This window comes from Agelaius phoeniceus, chromosome 3 (genome assembly GCF_051311805.1).
Source record: "Agelaius phoeniceus isolate bAgePho1 chromosome 3, bAgePho1.hap1, whole genome shotgun sequence".
In the NCBI taxonomy this organism is placed as follows: Eukaryota; Metazoa; Chordata; class Aves; order Passeriformes; family Icteridae; genus Agelaius; species Agelaius phoeniceus.
The window spans coordinates 45,868,567-45,891,258 of NC_135267.1; the positions used below are offsets into that span (position 1 = coordinate 45,868,567).

General features: G+C 45.2%; 1 protein-coding gene across 2 annotated transcripts in view; it reads left to right on the forward strand.

Moving 5' to 3' along the window:
• Positions 1–8,911, forward strand: part of SOBP (sine oculis binding protein homolog) — a 112,731-nt gene extending 103,820 nt beyond the window's left edge. For both annotated transcript variants that reach the window (XM_054630652.2, XM_054630651.2), the window contains one exon: positions 8,774–8,911. The gene's annotated coding sequence lies outside the window, so the exon portion shown is untranslated. The remainder of the gene's footprint in view (positions 1–8,773) is intronic.
• Positions 8,912–22,692: the final 13,781 nt, after the last annotated feature.

Consider the following 22,692-nt stretch of genomic DNA (forward strand, 5'->3'; position numbering starts at 1 on the left):
TGGGGAGGATACCTTAAGAGAGACTCCAACTTCACAGAAATTCTAACAAATTAGAAAGAGGAGAGAAGCTACACTAACAAGTGGGTTGATTTGGGCCCTTGGAGGTTTGTATTGATAGCACTGGCTACACTAACCTAGGAGAAAAAAAGTCCAGCCAGTTGTCTTTTTCCCTCTTGCTTCTCACCTACTTGAATTGGAAAATCTGAACATATTGCTCTAATGTGCAACTTTTCCTGGATTTTATTTCCCATCAAATTGTGTGACAAGAAGGAAATTAGCCAAATATTTTTACGCTAGAGTTCTGGACAGACAGATTGAATTCATGTAACAGCAACGTGGACTCTCTAAAAAGGAATCAGTGCAAGCGTGACCTTTTTGGGCAAGTTGCCAATTTCTGGATTATTTAATGTACCAATTACTTGATTATTGAAAGTGCTAATCAGCAACATAATCCTTGATGTTAAAGTTTAGTTTCTCCATCAGGATGTGGACTGTCAAGCTGTTCTAACTTGATGCAATTTGAAAAACTATCAAAAGATATCTCAGTGCCAAAGTCCTGCTATGATAAAGGAATGAAGCTAGGAAGAGTATTCTGTTGAGTGTTATATTTTCAAGTTTGAGCAATGTGAGTTTCTAAAATTAGCAGTGTTAGTGTTGCCTGCCTACATGCTTTATGCCCTGGCGGGATCAGTTTTAACCCGCTAGCTTTGATGTCAATGTTTCCTAAAGCAAAGAAATGAAAACACAGAGGCCTGCTTGGATTTAACATGATAGTTATGCTAAGCTAAATGAGAAAATGAAGTGGCACATGCTAAACTCACAACTAGCTTCTGTGTGTGTGTATGTGTGTGTGTTGGGTAATCCTGTGTTGGAGACAGAGGGGTCAGGAAAGGAAGGAGTTTTTCTGCTTGTGACAGCAGAATTTCTTCCAGAAGTAATGGAAATAGTAGGTGTATGGCCATCTACAGAGCCAACCTGTATGTCTCAGGGTCAGCATCTGCTGAAAGTGAAAGGCCCAAACCTTCAGCTGTCTGGTCCATGCACTCTACTCATAAAAATATACAGCATGTAGAACACTCAGTTCAGAGCAGAAGTAGTATATATCCCACTTTGAGCTCCTCTGCCCGTGGTCCATTACGAGATTTCCTATTCTGGTCTGGATTCCTGAGGCAAGGAGCATAGCTATTAACCTCCTTTTTTTTTAGCCTTAGAGATTTTAGATCTCCTCTGTCACTGTGGTATCTATCTACCAATATCTTTCTTACCTCTGCCCAGCTTGCTCTGAAAAAATTTGACCTTAAAGATATAGGTGAAAACAGTTTTTCTGTATTTGAACACGTTTCTATGCTAGTCATCTTTGTTGACATGGTACTACAGGCCAGAGCCTTAGCTAATTTTGACTGGATATAGTTCCACTGGTGCCAAACTAATTTAAATCAGCAGAGTAATTGGACTCATACACTTAACACCTACTCTTCTGCTTCAGAAGTTTTCCTTCACCTGGCTTCTTATGAGCCTACAGAAATTTTCCATTTATCCAGAGGGGGAGAGGAGAGACTTTTAACACCACAAAGCCTTAAACACATTTGCTTGGAACTGAAGCTTTGCCCTTGAGAGCTGCCTGACTCTAGCAGTGTGATCTTATGTTTCAAAATTGCCTATGTACCTTCTCAGGTATATTAAATCAGAAAAAGGATTTCCCAGGGAAAAAAAAAAAAAATGGAAAGAAAAGAAAAAAAAAGTTTCTCAAAATAGTGAAGTATAAAATGACATACTTCCAGGGTAGCTTTCAGCTCCCACATCTTGCTGCCGGGGTGTGGGAGTGCTAACTTCCGTCTCAGTGGCAGTAAATAGCAGGCTCGTGGTACGCTGCCATAGATCACTGCACACTCTTTGAATCAAAGGAGCAAGTGCTGATTTCTGATGGGCTCCTCCTGCTTTTCTATAAAACCTCCTAGGGCACATGTTTCAAATATGAAATCTGATTCTTGAACTCAGTTTAGAAAATAACTACACCTGGTCTGATTTGTAAAGGTAATAATCATCTAGGGCTGTTGGCAAACAACACACACGGCCAGAACTTGACAGCCAAAAAAGGCTTAGCTCAATTGACAGACCCACAGAAATCTGAAGAACCTATGACACCTACAGACTGTAGCCTACCTGACAGCTCCCAGGACCTCAGACCACCAATTTCAGAGATAATTTTGGTGCTTACTTGCCATTATTAGTTTTAATTGTCTTATGAAATTAAAATCATTTGAACTGAAATAAGCACCATGCATTCCCTAAGTTGGTGCAACCCACATTCATATTGAAACAATGAGTTGCTCTTAATTCTTTGCCGGGCTTTAAAGACTGTTCAGGCACTTTCATACTTATAAGGTCTAAAATGCTCCTCTTATTTAAATTGGTTCAAAGCAGGTTTGGCTGCACTGAAAAGTGTTAAGTGTGAAACAGCCCTATGGGGAGACTCGAGCTCTTCATCAGCCTGTCCTTGTGCTGTCGAGCTACCAAAGTCAGTGGTACAGGGAAATTTTATGGGGGTGGGGAGGAAAGCACCACTCATAATTAAATACAGAGTCCCTAACAACAAAGACCATAGTAAAACAGACTCTTGTAAAAACACTTGTAAAAACATCATCTAGACATCGATTGCCTTGACATGTAGGGGCCAAGATGCTGGATGGTATGTGTCTGATTGCCACTGAAATCTGATGAGGAGCTAAGGACCTCACAGCCTTTGTGAAGCTTGACCCTGAAACACCATGGCCAACCTCAGTGCGGAGCAGTGAGCTCTGAACAACTGTGAGAAGATTATAGACCATTTAACAGCAATACCTGAAAGTGGGAGAGAAAAGAGCAAAACACTTCTGAGGACTGTGTTTGTAAAAAAGTTGGACATACTCAAGCAGTGAGGTATAGATTTTAAATAAAATTAAATTATTGCTTGAAAAAACACAGTGGAAGATTGAAGAAAAGTAGAAACAAAGCTCTTTGAGCAAGAAGTCAGGCAGAAATCAGACAGTGGCAAGCAAGACTTTCTGAAGCAATTTTTGCTTCCAGATTATCTGCTGAGTCTCTCCTGTTGGTCCCATAAAGGTAAGCACATTTCTGGGTGCCTCCACTAGTCAAAGCCTCACAGCTGAGACCTCCTGATAATGACCTTATTTACATTATTTTGATAATGAGCTGCAGTGCACTCACAGGACTGAAAGTTGTCTTTGGAAATGTGTGTGATCATCTCGTGAGAGCCATGAATTGGAGTAACCTCTAACATTCTGCAGAACCCTCAACTATTTAATGTTTGCTTCTACCATGAAAATTACAGCTGATTAAATATCTGGGCTTGATCCTGCTCAGTGCTGTGTGCACTCAGAGCTTGGTGCCTCTAATGCAAGCTGAAGGCCCCCGGCACGTTACAGCTCGAGGTCCTGCCTCCGACTCTTTGCGTGGCTTGGCTTCCCCAGACACAACTCTGGTATTTGAAAAGAATGGTATTCCTGTACAACATGTGTCTCAATTTGTAATGATATCCGCCCTGCAGCTGGCTTGCTTTTCCAAGTGTTTCTGAAACATTGCTGCCTTAAATTCGAGCCAACCTTCAATAGCAAATTATCTAAAGGCAAAGAGGCTGAACTGCATTTGCTGAGAGGACACCCCTACTCCCTGCTGTGCTACATCTTCCAGTCCCAGTTTTGGACTTTCATGCAGTGTAATGTAATCATCTTCTATGAAGGCAGATATTAAAAAAAAATAAATTAAGAAATAGGGGGTTTCAGGATTGGGTAGTGTTGAGTGACATAACTATGGAATTCTGACCTCTCTGGAAAGATCTGCATCCCATCATCAGGTGATTGATATTGAAACCTATGGTTAAGGCAATTTTCAGCTATTTATTTGGAGCCCACGTGCTTAAATGCAAAACTTTGTGTCGTCTGCTTATGCTCCAAATATTTATAAGGTTTCATGAACTACTTGCGCTGCCACTTCTAAGTTCCTTATCCAAAAAGAGGAGAAGAAAAGCCCCTTCCCACAGGAATTCTCCAATTGAGAGAGTCTTGAACACGACTAGAGAGGATACATGACAAAGTCACTGAAAATTTGAATTGTGACCCTAAATTTGAAAGATCAGCTAAAATGCCAATTCAGTTTTATTTGAAGCAGTTTGCCAATTATTGCTGAAATCGTTGGTGGTAAAAACATTGTTCCTGTCTTCTTGGGGTGAGAAATAGAGAAAATCTAAAGCAGCGTTTGGGCCCAATCCAGGTTTTTCAGTGCCCAGTTCAGTGCTGAGGATAAGGGAGATGCCCTAAGGTATCTGGCACTGCACTGAGGTCTGTGCCAGGTCTCACCCACTTGCTCCTTATGTGCTCTGGACGAGCTTTTCCTCTTCTTTCTCCCACAAGATAGTCCACATAACATTTTTGTCACCTGAGCATGCCCCCTTGCTTTTGGATGAGTCTGCATCTGCTCTTGTTAAGACTTGAAAAGAACCAGAACAAGGGCTGTGAAAACCAGGGAGAAACCCTGTGAGGACAGTGCCAGGCATGCAGTCCTGGGTGGTTATGGACAATGGAGTTTTTCATGGGGAAAATGGGAAAATGGTGATTGCTTCCTGATACAGGATGCTGAAACTTTTCACTAAGAAAGTTCATTGATGCTTCAGAAAGTTTTGTTATTGTAATTGTTATAATTTTGCGTCCCACAATAACATTTCAGGTTAAAAAGCCAGGCCCAGGTGTAGCCCAGGTGAGAAGGAGAACTCTCAGGGAGGCACAGGCTGTGGCTCAGCAAGACACCCATCCTCACCTTCCTCCTTACCACCACCAACAGTTAAACTGCCTTTCTCTGGCTATTTAACTGGTTTTACTGGAGAGATCAGGTTGAATAACAAAATTGGGAAGCACCTTGGAATAGTGGTTTAGGCTCACAGGAGACTGCTGAAATGCAAGTTGAAGTTACTGTTCTGATTCAGACAAAATCAGAGATTTAAAGAAGGGTTGTTGCATCACAGTGGTTGCCTGTTTTCAGAAAAGGAGAGTAGAAACTGTCTGGATTTGGTTTACCTTCTATTTCAGTTTTTCAGTTTTGGGGGTTTTTTTTGTTTGGTTCAGTTTGGTTTCTTGGTTTGGATTTTTTTTGGGGGGAGGGTGTTATGGTTGGGGTTTTTTTGGGGGGGCTGGGGGGGTTGGTTGCTTTTTTGTTATTTTTTTAAAAATACCTTGCAAAATTTCAATTTTATCCCAGCTTAGAATGGGAGAATTTGTTGAAAATTTGGCTGGTTTTTTTTTTTTTTTCAGAGGAAAATCATATCTTCTGCCACATCTGCACACCAGTGGGGCAAAGCACACTGCTTACAAGGCTGGCAAACACACTGGTGCTGTACTAACTGGGGGAGACTGGGCTGCCTTGCTGTTGTGGAGATATACCCAATTACAATCAGGACTGGCCTGGCAGGCTCTGTGGTCTGCCATAGGAGTCACTTCCAGTGTAGAGATTAGAAGTCCAAAACCATGATGGCATTTTCCTCTTTGCATGATCCATGTACATACCTCAGAATGCCCCAAAATATAAACCAGACACCCCCCTGTCAGTAGTAGCCTGGAGAAAATGGTGCAACAATTCATAGAATTGGGGGTGTCTTTACCAATTCTTCTGCCTAAGCATAGAAGGCAAACCCCAGGGCTCTTCCCCAATGCATTCCCTAAAGTCACAATGTTTGCTCAGATTGCAGCTCATGATTCAGTAGAAGGGAAAGCCTGAGTTCCACAGGTGACCCAAAGCTGAGGAGGATCTTTAGCTTACAAGGTCAGAGCAGAAGGAAATCACTCTCTTTGAAATCCAGCATTGGTGCTTAAGGACTCAGCTTGTTTTCCCATTTGAGCTAAAAGCCCTCCCTGACTTTTGCAATGTGGCATCCCTTCCATTAGCTCATGGAAAGATAAATCATAGAGTATTCAAAGGGGAAGGTTTTAATGAAGAAGCTTGAACTGCTTTAAGAATTGTAAAAAAAAATAAAATTAAAAATTACAGAACTATTACAAGTAACAGATGATTCCCGAGTGTTTCCAGGGCTGAGCTTGCTCCCATGCTGACTTTAGCTGCACTCTTGTGGTTTATCTTCAGAGCAGTTTCCCTGAGAAAATAATTGTAGTGCCTTTACTCTAGGGCCATGCATGTCCCAGATGAACCAGGCCTGTTTTAGCACATCAGCATTCATTGTCTGGGTGAATTAAGTGCTGTGCTAAATTATGGAAACTCTGCCATGCCAATCCACATCAACGGTTGTTTCAGCCTTCCCCACCCAGTCTCTAATTTTTCCTGAACAATAAGATGTGAATCTGGAGACAGAAATGTTCAATGCGGCATAGAATGACAGGGAAGCAACCATGGAAAAAACTGTGTGTGCATCTGGATGTGTGTATGAGTCCAAAGCCATGTCAATGACATGGCCCCTCTGAGGGAGCAGGACAGGACTGGGGAGGACGCTGTGGAAAAGCAGCTCTTTCTGGTGGCCATCAGGAGCATGCTGCCAAGCTTGGCTCCTGGGCAGTGCTGGGAGCAGATACACAGGGATCAGTGCTTGGGTGTGGGGGAGCAGAAGGACATCTCCCCACAGCTGAGCCACCCAGCGCCTCAGCATGGAGGGGCAGGGAAGTGAGGAACACTTCCAGCATTTGGCTCCACCAAGCAGGACCAAGCTTCCCACCACAGGACAAAGGGCTGTAGCTCTGCAACAGCACGTGGAAATAGCTGGGTAACTGCAGAGGGGGAGCAAAGAGTGGGGAGGCTTTGCCTGAGCTGCCAAATTGACCTGCCATGCTCTAATTTTGTGCTGTTGTGAGCAAGGACGTGTCGGGCATCAGCCAAAGAGGAAACTCTGTGTGGGTGAGTGCAGCCTGTGTCAGAGTTGCCTGTTGCTCAGGTTTTGACTAACAGCCCTGCAGGGCACCAGTGCAGCTCTCACCTGTTGCACGGCAGCACTGCCTCACTGTCTGAGCCCACACAGATGAACCTCCAAGCCACCTGCTTTAGCTGGGTCATCATCCAGTTGAGTTATTCTCCTTCCCTTTATGTTAACAATAGGGCAGAAATGAGCCTTCTTACTTGTTCTCTTTCCCTCATCTTTTCCATGCTGCTTCCGGGGTTTGAACTACAGCCTGCCTCTAACTTCTAGGTGGTCTTCCAACCCAGGATCAGCCCAGCCCTACTTGACTTTGGAAAGCAAGCAAAACCCAGTATGCTTACCTCAGCACAGCTCACATAATTTCAGCTCCATGGCTTTACCCTAATGAAAATTCTTTTGTGGTTGATGCAATTTTTCTATCTGATCAGCAATATTTGATGTGTGTTGAAGGCAGGTTCAGCTAGGGTGAACAGCATATGTCACTCTCCTAAAAAGTAAGTTGGGTTTTTTTGGGGGGTGATATAAATAGCTGACTTTATTGTGCTGGTCATGCACGCTAGTGCTGGCAAGAGGTGTGTAGCATTGAGCTCCTAAGCAGTGATGACTGGTGTGTTCTCATTTCTTTACAGAACTTTGCCTGTGATGCCTGATACAGATTTTTATTTTGTAACTTGATTGCTACAAAGATGCATTTATCAAACGCGATTACTGCCATATGAGCCAGTCAACGGGGAAGGTCCTTCTTGCCCTTCTGCACACCCTGTTACTCTGAGTCCATCTGCACCAGGGGAAAATAGACAGAACTTACACAGCTCTGCTCCAGGCAGAAAGCATCAAGAGCTACTGAACTTTTTTACGCCTTCCCTGTGAAATCCCTTATTGGTTTGTGTTGTACCATGTACTATGAGACTGGTTAGTGAGGGATGGAAATTCATTTCTGTTCATGTATGGAAAGAGAGAGCAGCGTGAAGCTTCAGACATTACAGGTTTAATTTTCTGTGCTTCCCTTTTTACACCAAGACTTCAAGCCAAAAAATGTGACAGAAAGCAGTTGTGTACTTCACCTTAGTAGGTGGATAGATCCCAATTCTCAGTCTAGTTCTTGTTCACAGCTCTCTGTACGCACAAAGAAGCTCATCTCACTGGGCACATTGCCTGAAAGCACAAACGTTACTCCTTAACCTAGATATCCTGGTCTCCATGCCATGGAAGTTTATGCTGGTCAACATATTCCATGTGCCTTCCAGTCTCTGCTGTAAGGAGGATGGAGGTTTGGCAAGGGGATACAGGCACGTTGTTGGGAGGGATTGCAGAGGAGCCAGTGTGAAGGGGAGATTGTGGAGCAGGCTGAGAAGGGAAGTGTGCCCCAGCACCAAAACTAAGGCTCATAAGTACTGCAGAGTTTCAGTCCAAGTCTGTAGGGGACAGCAGATCCCATCCAATGAGATAAAGTCCAAAGCTCACTGTGTAGGGAGACAGAGGGGACAATCCCTGCTAGGTAGCTTACGTGGCCAGCTGACAAGGGAAGTCAATGGTGTATCTCCCAGTATCCCCTAGAGACAATAAGACTCAGGAGCTTATACCTGCCAGGGTGTTGTTGATAATTAACTCTAATTATATCAGCTTCCAGCTTTGTATCACAGGAATCCCTCCATCTTCCTTTCCAGGAGCCTTGGAGGCTGCGTGTCCCAATGGCCCTTGAGGCAGGAGGGGCCGGTGAGGCCGGAGCAGTGGGCTTGTGCCTCGGCCTGGCTGCCTGCCCAGCGTGAGGCTGTGTGGGACCTGAGCTCAGGCAGTGCCCAGCCTGCCTGCAATGAGCCTCCTGCTGCTCTCCCTGACCCCCTCTGCTTGTCTGCTTTGCAGGAGCGCTCACTGACAGGGTACCTTGCATGGAGAAAGGGAGCAGAGCAAACCACGTCACTGCACCGAATGACACCAGCTGGTCCGCTCACCACCCCTCTGGCTGAAAGTCCAGCAAAGAAAGAGCTTCCTGTCATGAAGCCCCCGAGGAAGTCTCGGTCCCACGGGTGCCTTTGACCCAGAAGACAGCACATCATAGATCCACACAGTGTGCTCAGCATTCCTGCGACCACCCCTCTTCTCCTCTCGGAACGCTTTTCCCTCTTCGTTTCTTGCTGGGGGGGATTTTTCACCCGGGTTTCAAAAACCACATGGACCAACATAGGTACTTTGCCCTCACTGACTTCGAAGTTCAGATATTTGAGACTGGACAATGATATGGATTTTTTTTTAAATTTTTTTCCTTTGAAAAACTGCTGTGGTTTTGCTGCTACACTAAGAATCGTGATTTGCATTGTATGGTTTTGGACCTATTCAAGTTTTGATGGGGGAAAGGGGTAATACTGGAGTAGCAACGCTTCAGAGTCATCTCTGTCCTACCCATGATGCACTTTTAAATGAAGAGTTAGAATATTTTATTGGCTAATATACTTTCCTTGTTATTTTTACAAAGGCCACCTTTATCCTTTCTAATGCCATATTTTCAGTGTTACACTTTTATGGCTTTTAATTTTTGATTTGACAGATGTAAGAAGCAGCATGAATAGTTTATACTGTGGTTTTTCAGAGACTGAATGCCAAGAGAACTCAGTAAATGTTTATTCTTCTCAGCTTTCTCTTTAAATTCCCCTAAATAGCGCCCCATTTGGGAACAGAGCAAGAGTGTTGAACTAAAGACCAAAATTCCCTCAAGGTGTAAAATAATCTGAGGGGAATATTTGCTGGGCGTCACGAAAGACTTGGATGAAATTTCAACCCTGATGGTTTTCAGTGATCCAGGAAGGCAGTGAGACAATCTCTCCATATGCATAGCCCTTTCATGATAATTAGAATGGTATGGACAAACCAATGAAAACAAGGGTAAAGTGAGAAAGATCCCCCATGATTCTGTTTCACTGTTTGCTTTCTCCTGTCATGGTTAAGAGAAATGTGCAATTTGATCCTCAATCAGTGGGTGGAGGATAACAGGGTAGAATTTACTTGTGTGCACTTGTACAGTTGTAGCCAAGAGTCCAAAAGTACACTAGAGCATGTTATACTGGCACTGAATTGGTAAGAGAGTTGTGGAGTATCCCATTCTGACAAATAAAAAAGAAAAAAAATAAAAAAAGAAAAGAAAAAAAATACAAAAACGTGTAAAAACCCCACAAAAAATCAAAAAGAAAGAAAAAAAACTTAAAAAAAATTTCAGATCACCTTGTGATTCAGTGTAACTGTTTACTAACTCGAATAAAGCAATTGTTCACTCTTGAGTGTTCAGAGTACACCTTTTCTATAAGGCTGCTGCAGGGAAGAGAGGAGGGAGCAGAGTCTCTGTGTCAGCGGTGTTGGGAGCAGGGCAGCAGAGTGAGTTGGACCAGAGCCTTGTAGTGATGGTGCACTATGAGCACTATGTATATACTGTATTTCTATATTTTCCTTTGTACAGATTCACTTAAGTCAAGCTACTGTTTTACAGGTGCTCCTTATTTATTAGAGCTGTGAAAGCTTGGAAATCACACCGGGCGAGTAAGCTCGCTTTTTAAAAAAAACAAACAAACAAACGAAAAAAAAACCAACAAAAAAGAAAGGGGTGGGTGGGGGGGAATCCAAGAACTCATGAGTCTAGGGAGAGAGCTCAAAGACATTTTGATGAAACATCTTCAAGAGAGCAAGAATCTGAAGCACCCTCAGCGTGCTCTGCTTTCCTTTCGGTGTTGCAATGCTTTTCTCTCTCCCTGACTGGTGTCAGATTTATTAAAACAAAATAAAACTCCAAGAAAAAAATGCACTTAAATGTGCTGTTGTTTTATTTTTCTTTTTTTTCCTCCCCTCTTAGTGCATGCAGTTATTCATTCCTATACCTGCCTGGTCACAGACAAGAAGACCCCTGAGTATGACGCCACAGAAAAATATGTATAAGTTGTTCTTGAAAGCTGTATCTATGTCCCTTCCATCTTCATGCCTCCCTTGACACTTCTCACTTTCTACAGTGTTTAAGGCATGGGGAGAAAAAACCCTGCACTTAGCACAGTACAGAGTGAGGTCCTGATCTTGGAGAAGATCCCTGGATAGATGCAGTGGCTGCAGCTTCATTGATTTCGGAAGGATCTGTGCAAGCACACTTTTCTCATGCTGCCTCTGGGGCAATGTACAGGGAGTATTCTGCCTGCCTTTTGTGAGGATGGGGTTTTTCTGTGCATGAGCTCCCTCTGAAATCAGAGGTTCTTCAAAGGACCAAACTCCTTCCAAGTGCCCCCAGACCTCTGCCACAGCTGTCTCACACAACAGCATTTGCTTCCCAGCACAGCCAGCACTGCTGATGGAGGCCTTGGAAATGTCCGGTGAGCTCTGGAACTATTTGACTGATTTCATTAACCAGCCATGTAAGGCAAACAACAACAGCCTAAGCATGCCTGCTTGGAAGGGCATGTAGAGTAAAGCTTGTCTCCCTAGTAAACAGCTTGCTGCATCTCTATTTATTCATCTGAACTTGGCTGTAAAACGAAGGCCGTGTGTATTGATTTTGCTTTTGTCAGTGGTCCAGAATTGTTAGCACACATTTTCACTCTTCTGAAAAACAACAGACTCTTTAGAGAAATCTTTCTCTCTGGTGAACTGGTTTTCTTTTCCAGAAATGGAATCAGCTTGTCAAAAATCATCAGGACAGCAGAGGTAGAGAAAGTGATCTAGGCTAGAGCTGGCTTCACATGTTTCCAGTGATCACAAACTTGCCTTAGCTTTCCTGAGAATTTGCTCACCTTATACTTTCTTAACATCTTACCCCAAAATTCAGAATGTGAACAACTGCTTTGAACAGCTGAATCAGTTCATTGTTTGCTATTGAAAAAATATCTCCAGCTGCATATATGGGGAGAGATATCCAAGTATACATAAACCTTGAGGAAAATGCAGACCAAATGGTACAATACATTATTCAAGAGAAACCTGCTTTATTTCTGAGGCCAAATCCATCCCTTGTACGATGCCAACAAAATGAATGGAATTACACAAAGGATGTAGAGGTCCTTTGCAATTAACAGGAGCCCAGCAAACACTTGCAGATCGGTGCTCTCCTGCTGCTGACATTATTTATTGAGCACGAAGACCTCATAGCCAAGCCAAGCTCTTTCCTAGGGAACTTGCCATCAAGGAGCCAGACAAAGAAAATCCTGTGCACCAGGAGATACAGGGGAAGGTTCCTGCATGCAGCAGCCATGGCTCCAGCTCTTGCATGCATTTTGGGATGCAGAGACTGTCTCCATCAGCAGGGTGAGGCGGCTTTGCCTCGGGTCTCAGAGCAGCTGGCCGTGCGTGCATCCCTTCACACTGCCGGGGCACAGGGGGAGTTTGCTGTGATCAAGCTGCATGGGCCCTTCTGCTAACACTGAATTCTTGCTGTCAGCGAGAATTTTGCCCTTGTGATAAAAGGGGGTCTGCGTACTGCAAGCACTCTGCATTAATTTCCTCCCCTGTTGTCTTAGATGATTTTGAGAGCTTTATTTTTTTCAGAACTACTACACATGACAGTTTTTTGAGTGGCCCGATTCCGTGAATAAGGATGTCCCTCAAAATGAAAACAATTTGTGCTTTTTCTGTGCTAAATTATAGAAATAAATTTGCTTTGTTCAAATAAGTGCTGTGAGCCAAATCTGCAAGGATGCTTATCCAAGTGAGATATCCCATTCTGAGGTCCATATTTGGACACTCAAATCAACACTCAGCCAAACACATGCATGAGGCATTTCAATGCCATTTGGAGTGTCCATATATAGAACTGGATGCCCAAACTTCATTGCCTTTGTTTTAAAAATAGACCTGGAATATAAAGACATCATTTAATAATAACAACTATGACAAACATTCTGTGTGAAAACTAAGAGCAAATTTGCTGATGCTGGTTCAGGTTGATTCCCCTGGAACTGCTCTGGATTTACAGAGATGTAACTTGGAAAAGAAGCAGTCTCTTAAGTTGTTTTGCCTTCCACTCTCACTGAAGTTGACTTGATATTTGGGACCTGTGAGTAAGGAAAGGTGGTACTCAGTATCCACACATGTGTGCAGCAGAGGGAGAGAGAATCCAGAATTGAGTTGAACCTGCTTCACACTGAACATAACAGCTGAAATGTTTTTAAATGGGGAAAACAGCTTTTCATAGGCTAGCTTACACACATTTTAGTTGTCATTTATGTAGTATTAAGCAAAGAAATGCATTGCTACCTTGAGCAATACTGGGACATTTTGCACAAAACATGGGAAGCACCAGCAAAACACAGAGAGCTGAGAAAAAGCACAGCAGAACAGCAGCTTCTGGCTGTTTGCTTCCAGGAATGGTGGGAGCATGGCTCCTCAGAGGTGCAATGGATGCTGACTGCAGGGCACTGCAGCCCCCCAAAGAGGCACAGGGTATCAGATACAGGGGCACCCCTCAGCCTGACATGTTGGCCAGTCAAGACCTGCTGGACCTGAAGTTCTGTGACAATGTGAAGAACTGGCCCAGCCACAAGGAAGAAGAAGAAAATAATAACTTAGGCCACTGACACTCTCTTTTCTTCAAGTTGTTCCCTGGTCTCTAAAGCATCACCTATCTGCTGGAGCAGGTGTGTCCCAGCCACTTCACCCACTGCCCTACTGAAATAAGTTTTCCAAGGATACTCAAGACACAGAGAGGCAGCCAAATGCCCAGGAGCTTTCCTTGCAAATGATGCAAACATCTAAAAGTTGTGTGTCCCTACATCAATAGTCCAGGCACATGACTGTCACCAGAGATGGGGCAGCATCACCTGCTCCCTCTTGGAGCTCTGTGACATCTGAGCAGCCCATGCTTGCTGCAGGTGGAATCGTGCCCCAGGTGGGAAGGAAAGTTTGTTAGGTTATTATCTGCTGATAAGATAGTTGGGGACAGAGATATGTTGTGATTCTCAGCTCTCAGCAGGCCTGCTTTTGAAGGAGCTTGCTGGACATACTTAGTAAAAGAAAAGGGCTTGCAGAAGAAGGAATGCTGCCTTCTTTTCCAGAAAAGTGTTGTACTCTGGGGGTTTGTTGAGGGACCAGGAGACAGCTTCACACCCTTTCCTCAGCTGAAGGAATCGAACCTACACAGGCACCTGCAAAACAAATTGTTGAGAGAGGCTGTTATCCCTTCCCATGCCCCAAGCCAGAATCAATGTGATACAATCTGTCCTGGCTGGTCTACTGGGGCACAGGTTATGCCAAGAAAGGCAGGAGAGGTTCTCTTCATTTTACAGGGAAGACATGCAAAGATGACATCCACAGTCCTCCAGTTAGTGCTTGAGGCTCTCTCCTGGAACAAGGACATCAGCTCCTCTTCCCAAAAGGGCTTTAGAGTTGCTGCATTTACAGTGGGCCATTACAGATCCCACTTCTGAAGCAAAGGAAACCTCCCTCAAGCCAGCTCCAGGAGTTCACTTCAGCATGCTGCAGCCCTGCTGTCCTCCAGGCTTCCTGGGCCCTCAGCACAGCAGGACAGGGAGGGCAGGCAGCCAAAGAGCTCCCTGGGGCAGCAGCACTGGCAGCATCACCCAGGCAGCTCTGGAGCAGGGCAGAGTGTGCCAGGCTGGCAGGGCTGCCCCGACACGTCTGCCTCACATGCGCTGGGTGATGCTGGCCCTCATGACCTGCCCTCTTCTGAGCACCTCAGGACAGAGATGAGGTTTCTCATTCTTGCCAAAGGAGATTGACTTACTGCATCCCAGTTGCTGTCATGGTCTTTGGCATGACAGGCCTTATGTGAAACATAATGTTTGGACACACACACACGCACACAGGACTCGGGAGCAGCTCGCTGTAGAACTCCCAGGTATCTCCCAAAACTCATGGCTGAGCAGGCCCCTGAGTGCTGAGCACAGCTGGATGCTGGGGAAAGCTCCCTGTTGCCTGCACACCCTCACTAGAGATCCAGCAGGATGATTTATGGGCAGAGTCAGGTAGAGGAGCTGACACAGACGGGTCAGAGAGGATGGGTGCCAGCCCACAGGCTTATTGTCGGTTGACATCCAGGGAATGAGGTGGGAAGAGGGGGGAGCATGAGTCGAATTGCTTAATAACGTGAATTATAAAATCATTTCCTGTGTTAGGGGTTAGGAAAGAGAGCGCAGGACCCGGAGATCTTCCAAACAGAAAACAGCTTTTGTTAAGGCTTTTGGCCTAAGGAGTTTGAGGAGGACTGGGGGGGCGGTGGGAAGGGAAAGTGCTGGCACATTTCTGGCTGGAAGCCTCAGACAACATATTTTTTATTCTAGTCTTTATTTTTCAAAATAAAATTATGGCAAAGAAGCAACAAAGAGGGGGGAAGAGGGTGAAATTAGGAGGAACTGTACCCAAGTATATCCCACTTCTTTCTGTCCCTGCCATTAAACACACAGGGTGTCCTTTATTATATACAGTAGCGGGATTAAGCCAGCAGCCCAAAGGCTAGGAATGCAACAAGATCCTTCTATACTTATTGATCCTTTTTGGTTTTTTTTTAGGGAGATTGTTTTCATGAAAGTTTAATTCACCTTTTCTAGCTTTTGAGTCTAACTGCCACACATTTTATCCTGCTTCTTTGTGAAATGCTAAATCCATCGGTAGGTTTTAGTTTTCCTGGTGTAACTTTTCAGAAACTGTATATCTGCATAGCAACCCCACTGCAGGCAGCTTGTGTCATGGTATCACATGTCAGAAAGATGAAAAGAACTCCAAATCTGAGCTGCTCCGCAAACTTATGTTCCCCATTCTCGGACATATATCTTCTGTACTTAATATAAGTGTCAGGAAGGCAACTTCAAGGCCAGAGAGGTGCAAAGTTTTATCTTGGAGATGACCAAAAAAAAAAAATTACCTCAATCGAGCCTTATGTGGACAGTCAAGTGAGAAACAAAGATTGTCTTTTTCCTCCTCTCCCCATTCCCCCTGACCCCCACCTCCTGTGTCCCTGTTGTCTGCTTCCAACTGCAACCTGAGCCTGAATCCTGAGCCCAGTGTCCAGATTAGAGATTGTTGACTCAGATTTAGTGGTGAAACTTGAGCCAGGCCCTGTTGATGGCATAGCCTTGAAGGAGCAGGTTTACTTCAAGCCAAAAGAGAGATTACATGTCAGACGAGAGCCTGCCTTTTCTTTATCACAAACTTCCTGATCTCCCTCTGTCCTAATAGTGTGTGTGTGTCCCCCGCCTTGTGCCCATTTTCAATTCCTTCTATAGGGTGTCATAAATCAGGAAATTAGCAAGTGTGTAGCTGCCCTTTGCCACAGGCAGAGACAATGAGCTTGCTGTGTTTTTAACCAGTGGGTAGCACTTAACATAATCAATGGAGAGCTACGTGCAGAAAGAATGAAAAATTTGGTCTCGGTCTGACCACTTACAGGGTATTTCTCATCACCCAGGCAAGCTGCTTTTATGAGAATATGACATGCCCTGGAAGCTTGCTCTCCATTTTGCAGGAGAGTCATTAAAAGAAATCATTACATGTTTTTTTTTGTTCCTTGGCACACACGCTGCTTTTCCTTGGCTTCTGATTTCATCCATCTTTCAGGCGCTTCGTGCCTTTAGTAATTTATGTGCAAGATTTTTCCAAACCTCCAAATGTTTTTCCATTTGGCAAACTGTGGAAGCCTCCACAGAATGTAACTGTAGAGTTTTCTTGTACTTCAAAACATGAGCCCTGTTAGCACAAAGATGCATCTAATACTTGTAATCCTGTACATAAAAGCTATAAATTCATCTAAGACAATCAAAGACATCGTTCCTTCTTGTGAGCCTTTACCAGCCTTGTTGCAGTAACCCCTTACTTGATACATGGAAGGAGAATTTCTCTACGAGCATTGTTGTTTTCTTTAACTATAGTTTTTGGAACCTTTATGGCGCCATATGGAGAACTATTTTATTCTGCTGCTGGTAGCTTTCTCAGTACAGGCTATAAATTAGATAATTTTCCTTGTGTCTGATAGCCACACACTATCAGTCAGACACATTTGCTCTCACAGGAAAATCCAGGAGAATTCAAAAGAAAGACATAATCTTCCCACCATATAGAATCTAGTGGAAATTTTTATTCCCTACTCTAATACTTACAGGAGTTTATTTAAAAAAAGTACCATGTATTTCACTGTCCATTAAGCTCACAGGTTTGTAGACTGCTTTTCACAGAAGTCTCCTCAAACTGCTCCTGTCTAGCCCCTGTCTTTTGACAGGGATGCATGCTGGTGCATACTCTGGCTGGCCTTTTTAAGAGCTCCTAAGGGGACCAAGAACTCCTATGCATTTTGGGGAGACTTAAGGAGGTTGCCCAACAGGGCAAGCATGGCCTCAAGAAGCAGTTAGGCTGCCATGAGTTGCAATCTGGGCTGCTGTGGCTTTCTTCAGGAATGCAAACCCAAGGGGAGGTTCATTAAATGTTTTTGATAATGCAGTCCAGTGAGTGACATCCCCGAAATAGCAGGGTATGTAACCACGAGAAAAGAGATCCTTTTTCAGCCATCTATGCTCCTGGGAAATTATCAGACACTGAGGAGCAGGAACAGTATCCTCACTTTTATGTTTATTTTCTAAATCCCTAAGTAGTTTACAAGGTTACACTATAAAATACTTTCATTTGCTGGAAGTCCCAATTGGACCCGGTTCCTGAAAAAAGAGTCTGTTTTGCCAGTAGATATTGGTCCGGTGCAGGCCTAATGTATTATTTACACAGAGTTGTGCTCCATCCTTGCCTTTTCAGCATGTACTGCCCTGCTTGACCTGGAAATAAATTCTCAGTGAGACTATAGAATAACTGGTGGAATAAGTAGCTTCAACAGTCCTTCACCCAAACTCCTGCATCTAAACTGAATTTACATGGGAAGAACTTTATATGTTTCACTTAAGAAAGGACATCTCTGTGGTCTGACAGTGCAAATCCCCCAGAATCAGTCTGGATCTACCCTGGCACAGGAGAGAGGTGACTCAGACCAGCAGCAGGGACTTCTTTTTTAAAGAAATGAGGCTGAACACTGAGAGCTTTGACAGTCCATTCCTCTCTTAGTGTCCATCTGTGTCAATCCAAGGAAAGTGGAGGGAAGGGTCAGTGAAATTCTTCCAGGCAGCACTGCTGGGATGGATAGCAGAGCTGGTCTCTTATACGTCACTCCTCAGACTGCCAAGCTATGATGACATTTCTCTGAGACACACATGACATCCACATTAATGGCTGAAGATGTCATTGCAACCTGAGCTACTACAGTGAATTTATCGCTGTTATGTCACTTTCAAATAAACTATTCCCTTACTAAATGAAATTGAGAGTACTTTATCAGTGTGGGTGTGAGACACATTTTCTTCTCATAATTTCCTTCCTCTGAAGTGACTCTAGACTTTTGCTTACCTTACTGGGCTGATAAATTAGCATGCTCTATTTTCAACATGCATTAAAAAATACTATCTAGGTGGTAAGGGAGAGAATGTGTGGAAAAGACCAAGGTCACCTGGGCACAACTATGTGCTTTGCCCAGGCTATTAAGCTGCATCATTTTACCATTTTCACAGCTCTTTTTTAAACCTAGTTTTTGTTTTTGACTGGCTGAGTGCTTTTCCTGCTCTCTCAAACTCCTCTGCATTGCATCCAGTTTGCTCTTCCAGAACTGATTGACTAGTACAGCAGGTCACCACCCCTGCTGAAATCAGCCAACAAGCCGACCATAACCCCAGCAGATGTTTGTGGTTTATAGGCCAAGTGAGAGCCCCGCAGACCAGCGAAATACCAGCACCACAGATGTGGAACCTGGCCACTCCACACGAGCAGCACAAAGCCCCCTCCTGCCCAGCCGGGCTGGGACTTCCAGAGGAGCAGAAGGTCTGAGAGACTAATTAGCCTGCAGAGCCAACACGCTGGCCTATGCTCCATCATTCTGATCGGCACAAAGTCCTCTAATGAAACGCCACATGAGTGAAGTCAGATGAGGCCCCTCTGTAACTTCACCTCGGAGTCTGGCAATCACCTGGGCTCATGATGTTCCCCAGAATGTGCCAGCCAGCTCTGCCAGGCTCTGCCACTCGCCCCAGCTGGGCTGGGGTGGCCAGCCAGACTCATTACCACAGTCTGCACTGCTCCTGTGCTCCAAATGAAAAGTGGGGACATAAAACCATGACACCTCCAGGAAAAAATGTATGTCTTTTTTTCTTTTTTAGTTACAGACGCTGCTGGTAATTACTGAGGAAAAGAAAGACCAGCAGCTCTCAGCAGGACCCCAAAGAGATGGAGGACGGCACAGCCCATGTTCAACCAGCTTCTTTTGTGCAAAGCACGTGCTATTTCTCTGATGAAAAAGCCAAGCCACGTTCTTGTGCTTTCTCACAAGACAGACACAAATGATCTTTGTGGTTAATATTGGCTTCCGAAATCTCCGAGGCGTCTCGCGGTGCAGATTGCCGCCGGAGCATCGGGAAGGTGTGATTCAAAGAGAAGGTGGGGGAGCAGCGGCAGTGCTGAGACCCTCGGCCAGGCACAGAGAGACCCCGAGGCCGCGTCCTGCTGCCGCAACGGGCCTTTCCCCACGTCCCAGTTCTGACGGAGCGGGGTGGGGGTGCCGAGGGGAGGGGGCGGCAGGGATGCTCCCTGAGGATGAATCCATGAACGAGCGAGCGAGGGAACGAACGCGCGGGGTCCCGCCGAGCGCGGCCCATCCCCGCCCGTCGCTCTCCGCCGCCCCCTGCCGGCCGCTCCGGGGCACGGCGGCTCCCGGCGGGATCTGCCCCGGCCGGCGGCGGGAGCAGGCCGGGATCGCCCCGCGCCCGTCCCGCCGCCGCCCCCGGCCCCGCTCCGCAGGGACCCGCGGCCGCCGCCCGGCGCTGCCGCCGCCCGGGGCCGACGTGCGGGCCGGCAGCCGCCAGGTGTCAGCCGCGCTCCGGGCAGGGCCCCGCCGCCGCTGCTGCGCCCGACGGCGGCTCCGCGGGGTGCGCGGCCGGGACCCGGGGATGGCTCTGAGCCCGGCGCCCCCTCCGCCGCTTCTCCCCGTGGGGTGATGGATGGCGAGCGACCCCTCCCGCAGCCCCTGCTCTCAGGACGGCTCGTAAGCCGTCAGATGTCGGCCGTGGCTGATGCCCGGGCTCTGCGGCGTCCTGCGAATATGAAAATCTCCGTGCTCAGGGAAGATCCATCGAAGATGCGGAAGAACCTATTCTCGTCAAAGGCATTGAGATCTCTGAGTGTTTCACGGAAGCGAAGCACTTCAGAAGGAATTAGAGACCCGAATGTTGTCAGAGTGTGTGTGGCTCAGCGGCAGAGGTGCCACCGTAGATCTCTGGGACCAGGACTGCCATGTTTTGAGCTGGCAGCACAAGTCCACTGGCCCTGAAACCTCATCACACCGAGGTTTGTGGGGCTGCTGGGTTTTACACCCGCTGAGGGCAGGTGCATCTCTTGTAGGGCTGCTCTAATGGCACACGCGGTCTCCAAAGGAATGACATTGCCAAGGTCCCTGCCATGGGATACCTCTCATTCCTGTAGGCAGTCCTGCAGGCTTCTCTTCTCCAGGCCTTGATTCCCTGCTGGGAAGCCATCACACAGGATCTGGCAGCTCCAATAAACCTGGAGTCAGTGAGCTGGTGGATTTTGCCAACAAGATCCAACAGTTCTTTGTAAAAATTGAGTGGCTCTGTTGGAGACCAGTATACATCGTACTTAAAATAAGTCTCCTTTTATTGGTAGGAGACAGGAAACAACAGAGTGATTAACTTATTCCTAAAGTATGTGCTTAACTCATGGAAACAGAGAAGCTTTCTTTTTTTTTTTTCTGCTTTGTGTGTAGTTATTTATGATGTCTACTGAGGAGCCAGGTCCCAAAACAATGTTCCTTGTCCCCCAGGTAAAAAGCAGGAAACTGATTTCTCACCTGTTCTTCATTATGAACTCTAGAGTTCAGTGCAGATTGACATTGGCTTTTACTGTGTATAAACTTACAGCCAACCCTTCGCAGGACTGTGAGCAGTCAAATGATGTCTCAGAAAATGCTTTGTCTGCACCTGGAAATGCAAACCCTGGAAGGGAAAGCAGAGCACATTTAAAAGGAAATGATCCCATTCTGTGACCGTATCTGATCCAAAGGATCCTTTAGAGGTGACGATTTCTGGAATTAGCTCTCTTAATCCCACATGATGTCAGGACGATCTCTCCATGGCTCTCCTTTTGAGTTATGGCCGTGGAACAGAGGGTGAAGGCTGCTTCCCCCATGTATGGTCTGCTACAGCTAGAGAGCTGAGATGGTGTTTTTGGCAGAGGAGAGCTCTGGATTGTGCTTCCATGTAACTGCTTTTATACTCTGCTCTCTAAAGTATTCAAGCACAGAGAGTGCCTCACTGAAGAGGTTTCTTCTTCTCAAATAAAAAGGCATATGCAGACTTCCTGCAGATTATATTCCACAGAAAAACAAAAACAAGACCAAAGAGCATATACATAAATAAGCCTTCTTGTAGGATGCCCTAAGTCAGATGGGGCGTGCAAGGCACCACAACCTTAAAGAGAGAAACTAATAGAAAAAATTTCATTTCAGGATCAGAATTAACCTAAATTGGATGTAGAAAATAACTTGAAAGATATAAAGAAACCAAAAATTATTATTTCCTAATGTCCAAAGAGTTATTATTGTAAATGTGATCAGAGAAAAAACAGTTTTTTCCACAGTTCAAATAAAATTACAAAGGAGGTGTAGATCTTTAAACAGTAGTTCCCACATACTCCTTTGGGATTTTATCCATAAAAAGTTCAGTAAATTTTCTGTATCTTTAGCTGTACTGTTAACCCCCATCATTAAAATTAATTGACAAAATACCAATAACTACTATCTTTAAAAAAAAGAAAAATTATTTCATGAAATGGGACTCCCGGGCCAAATGGAACACTTTTCTGCACTTTTTTTTTGGTCCAGGAATCCTTTTTGAAAAAGTACAAGAAAGATTCAGGATGAAGAGTAGTGACACTGTTTCTTTGAAATGTTTTCCTGCCCCTGTCCTGCCCATGTTCTTGATAGTCCCTTTATTTTTATGGCTTTCTCCACTTTTTCTGACTCAGAGGGGAAACAGACCTGATCTTGCTCAGCAGGCAACGCTGGGGGAAATAATGCTGTGACCCCTAGGCCACCTACTTACAGGTGTGTGCATCTTTACGGCTGTTTCCTAGGGCAGGCTCCATCCCCTGTGGAAGAAACCCTTCCTCAGCAGCTGTGGATAGCTTCAGAGTGTTGGAACAGAGCGCAGCTAATGAATTGCCTGTTAATGCCCCATCCATGCTTATGACAGTTAGTAAAGGCACTGGTGACAAGGTAATTTTTAATAGGATGAGCAGTGTGTCAGAATACTAATAAGGCACTAAAAGAAGTGATTTCCAGGGCAGTCACCTCATTGCTCAAGTGAAAGAGGGGATAATTCCCTCCGGCCCTTTCCTCAGAGCTCCCAAGGACTGTCACCTATAACGATCCAAATTCCACAGCCTCTTCTGAACTACTACTTAATTGGGAAAGTACTTCAGAGAAAAAAAAGGAGACAATTCTGCAAGGCACCCAGTTTCCCAAACCTCAATGAGCTTAACTTAAGCCTTGCTTAAGGGTTCAGCTAGACTTGAAGGTTTCAGCTAGTTAAGGGTTAATTATTTGTGTTGTCAAAATAGTCCCTGCCAGTGACTGAGCCCCTCGGGGTCACAGACTGTCTAGAAAATAGGAAAAAACAATCCAAAGACCTTGTTGGCACAGAATAAGATGAATGCCAGCCCCTACACATAGACTGGCACAGGAATACTATGCAATAGTGCATGCTGTG